A 4,491-nucleotide genomic window follows, 5' to 3' on the forward strand; every position below is an offset into this window, starting at 1 on the left:
AATCTGGTCTCTACCTTTGTATAGAAGTTAATGATTTGCAGAAGCACGAGTCTTAATCCATGGAGCCAGTTGTTGAAGGGAACTGACTGCAATATAAATGAAAGTTCGGGGACCTAGCAGCACTTTCCTTTCATTAGCTGTATGACAAAGTTCTGGGTTTGAGGAGGGTTTTTGGATATGCCCTGCCTCCTCTCTCTACATGGCTTATACTCGCCTGTCCAAATGCCAGCACATACACCATGATTGATGGATACACTCCACACAGAAAAGAACATTAGGTTCTAAATGAGTTGCTTTCACCAAGTTATGTGTGACTCTGACAGACTTTAAAGAAATTAATTGACTGGAGGTAGGCTTCCTTGAGTATGAGAATATGGCTCCATCTCACCCTCTTGGTTATGATTTGAACTTGCTTGATGTCAGTCAGGCTGTAAACATGTAGCCTATAGCATAGAGAGTGAACTGGTCAGGACGCCTTTCCTTGACAGTGTCAGAGAGCCAATCTTGACTAGCATAAACAAAGTAATACATAAAAAGAGATGGTGTAGCTTATTCACTAAAATGATGGCGCAGAGGAGGGTCTGGCCTTTGGGTGATTAGGTCCAGGAACAGGCACACCAGGGCTCCCTTGTCATTTCTCATTTCTCCGGTTCTCCATTTGTAGCCCTGTTCTCTTCAGTTCTCTGACTCCATGAGACTCTAGGAATCCAAGATCTCATATTCTTATAGCCTAGAGAGGAAAGAAAACGCTTTCCCTCCAAATCTTGTGAGAAACCCTAAGGAAGATTCTGATTGGCACATACTGGTCATGTGTCCAACTGTGGGGTGAGATTGTGGGATAATAAACTGGCACCTCTCACCAGAAATAGATGTTCTCTAAAAAGGCAGTGGAGGAGGTAATAGTCTGAGCACATAAAATAACACATTTTCACTGAGAGGGGAAATAAAAGTCTCCATATGCTTTGCAGGAACTGAATTCGCCCATGCCAAGCTGTCAGGGGATATGAGCCTTCATTCATGTACGAATTGAGTGCCATTTGATACCTTTACCTTGCTCACTTTTACCCAGCTCAGAAAAATGGCACTTGTTGATTTTGTAACCTCAAATAAAAATGAACCCCAGGATGTTTCCAGGTTCGGCTTAATTCCAACCAGTTGTTACTTCCTCAGCCCAGAAGCTGGTATGGAAATAGATATTAGGCATCTGCTGCTTTGTGTTATGGCTAATGAATAAGGGGGATGCTTTTCCAGACCGAAGAGCCATAGTTACAGTACTGAGGATGAAGAAAGACTGCAGGGGACCAACTGGTTTTTGTTTGGACCACGATTAAGAGAAAGCTCATTTGTTCTGATGCTTTTAAAATCAGCTCCGCTCCAAAGCACTTGGGTTATGTATTTGCCATCTTGCAGAAAGACTCAGCAATTGAGATTCAAGCCAAATCCTTTTTACCTACTTATAAAAGACACTGCTGCCCTAGGTCCTGCTGGCTGCAGGGGCTGACTAGGCTGGGAGCCAGCTCTGAGACTGACCATGATAGTGCATGCCATTTATAGGAAAGGAAGAATGGTGACATGGTTTAGATTAGGAGCAATGCTAACTATTCACTGGATTCCTTTCACACAGTTCAGGCACTTTGTTGTTTTTTTTTTTTTTGTTTTGTTTGTTTGTTTTTTTTCAGCCAACTTTCATTATTAAATAGTAAAAGCTGATGTTTTACAAGGTACATTTCTATTATTTTGCTATTGAAAAAGCTGGTATGTATCTTACTGTTTCTCTAGATTCATAGATTAGAAATTAATACCCTGGGAGAAAATATCACAAAATTATAAAGACTATAAATGAGAAAATTAGGTGTGATTGATTTGATGACCTTAAGTTTCTTGTGGAAGGAGACTGTTTTCTTGTTTTATTTTTATTCGGCCTTGTTTTATATTGTCTATCTAGTGTTGCGCAAAATGCCTGGCATATATTTGGTACTTGTCAGACATTGAATGAATGAATAAATTAATATATAAAACTTTTTAGGAGGAAGAATCAAAGAATAAAATGAAAATTTAGAGAAAACCAAGTTTAAATATGTGCTCCCATACGAAGACAATTGATCACCTGAGAGGAAAGTCTATCTAGTTTTCTCTTTACTATTTTACTAGAGCAGGAAGTGGAAGTTCCAAACTCTGAAACAGATGAATTATTCTTGCAACATGCCTATCTTACAAGAGGTTCCTAGGTACTATATGAGTCCAACTTGCTGGTTTTCCAGCTTTAGTTTATTAACTAAAGTGTTTGAAGGTAAATTTGATCAGATTTTTGTCAAATGCATGACACAAGTGACTATATGTAAAGAGTAACTCAGAATCCTCATGTCAGTTTTGGTATTTATAATTAGTACCAGGTACATAATTCATGGGGACCACTACAGAATTAAAATATGGGGTCCTTGTTAAATTGTGAAGAATGGCAATATAGTGACAGCATTAAACCAACTTTAGGCCCTTCTAATCTATGCACCTAAATGCATAAGTGGCATGTCCATGAAGCCAACCCTGTATAGATCGCTTATCTTTGGGAACTTAGGAAGCATTTGTGAGTTCATATTTACAGTAAAACCTTATTGAAATTGCTGGGTTATTTAATTATTTCAAAGATGGATATGGGCAGTAGGGAAACTGCATTGGTGTAGATAGGACTAGTACCTAAGGTCATTGGATTCTAGTCTGAGGTATCCTTCAGCAGAGAGATTATAACTAAAAATACCATGTATATAAATTGCTTCTTCTGTTCACTGTTAAGTAATGTTCTTGGGTCTTATGTTACATTTTTGTCATTTTGCTTCTGAGTGATCTGAGAGTTATAATGTCTGGACCATTAAAAATGTCTTTGAATGTTTCTTTTCTGGCTGGGAGGTACAGGACACCCTTTCATGGGCCAGGTGGCTGTGGCAAGGATAGATGTGGTGGCAAGCACTAGTGTGTGCGTGGGGGGTCCTGGCCCAGTACATATATGTACCTTAAAGAGAAAGACAATATGGAAGACCAAGATCATCAAGATGTCTGTATCCAAGCCCTGCATCTCTGGATATTGCTTACCACCTATGCTGTTATCCTAAGACAAATTCAAGTACAAAAGAACTCAAGTGCCCTAAGGAAGATTGGATAACCAAAAAATGTCTAATCTCACTATACATGTGAGAATGATGCAATAATTCCAGAGAGGTCCAGTTTGAAACAAGAACCCTGTTAAGAGTAGAAAAGATTATCTGTGGTCTTATTAAGGGAGAAGCTGTCAAACTTCAGGTAGTAACAAACTTTGATGACACTGAGTAGATTTTCCTGTGAATGGAAAAGATGCCCAACATGTTGTTCCATCAGTGACAACAGTAAGCTAGTTACAGATGAATGCTGAAAAAAGATACTGCAACTAAAGGAATAATACGCTATTAAAATTGATCCTGTTCTTACTGTAGAAGAGAAGTAGCCCTATATGGTAGAATGGTATACTAGATCACATGGTTTGCTTGTTGAATGGTATATTAAATCACATGGTGGCAGAATCTGATGTTATGCTCAAGGAAGAGTATGAGAATTTCTTTGATAAACTCCAGCAATACAGTATTTCTGTGTTCATATTTTCAGCTGGTATTGGTGTTATGCTGGAGGAGGTAGTCCATCAGGCTAGCGTTTATCACCCAAACATCACAGTAGTGTCCGGCTTCATGGATTTTGATGGTAATGGGGGTGCTCAAAGGATTTAAAAGCAAACTAATTTCTTTATTTAACAAACATGATGGTGCCTTGAAGAATACAGAATATCTCAATTGATGAAAAGACAATAGCAACTAACTCTGCTCGGAGATTCTCAAGGGGATATAAGAATGGCAGATGAAGTAGCTAATGTTGAACACATTCTGAAAATTGGATATCTAAATGATAGGGTGGAAGAGCTTTTTAAAAAGTACATGGACTCTTATGACATTGTTTTAGTAAAAGATGAATCTTTGGATGTAGCCAACTCTGTCTTACAGAAGATTCTATCAACTAGCTTTCTTGAGACCTTTCTCCTGTGGGTACAATTGATGCAAGAACTGCTCACCTGTCCATCTTGCTGAAAGTCTTCTATTTATAAAAATTCTTGCACTTGAAGTTTTTTCTCTACATTATTGAAGTGTTTTCAGACATATTGAATCCATCAACCAGAAGCTCTTTTTTTCTCCACTTTTTTTTTTTTTAAAGATTTTATTTATTTATTTGACAGAGAGAGATCACAAGTAGGCAGAGAGGCAGGCAAAGAGAGAGAGGAGGAAACTCAGCTCCCTGCTGAGCAGAGAGCCTGATGCGGGACTTGATCCCCGGACCCTGAGATCATGACCTGAGCCGAAGGCAGTGGCTTAACCCACTGAGCCACCCAGGCACCCTCTCCACCTTTCTCAACACACTCCTCACTATATATTTTCATAGACTTAAAAAAAACCTTAAGGCGAAAATTTGAAAAAT

General features: G+C 38.8%; 1 pseudogene; it reads left to right on the forward strand.

Annotated features, from left to right (window-relative positions):
- Nucleotides 1-2,921: 2,921 nt before the first annotated feature.
- On the forward strand, nucleotides 2,922-4,106 carry LOC132014576 (cytosolic 5'-nucleotidase 3A-like; annotated as a pseudogene).
- Nucleotides 4,107-4,491: the final 385 nt, after the last annotated feature.

Source organism: Mustela nigripes, chromosome 3, assembly GCF_022355385.1.
Source record: "Mustela nigripes isolate SB6536 chromosome 3, MUSNIG.SB6536, whole genome shotgun sequence".
Classification (NCBI taxonomy): domain Eukaryota; kingdom Metazoa; phylum Chordata; class Mammalia; order Carnivora; family Mustelidae; genus Mustela; species Mustela nigripes.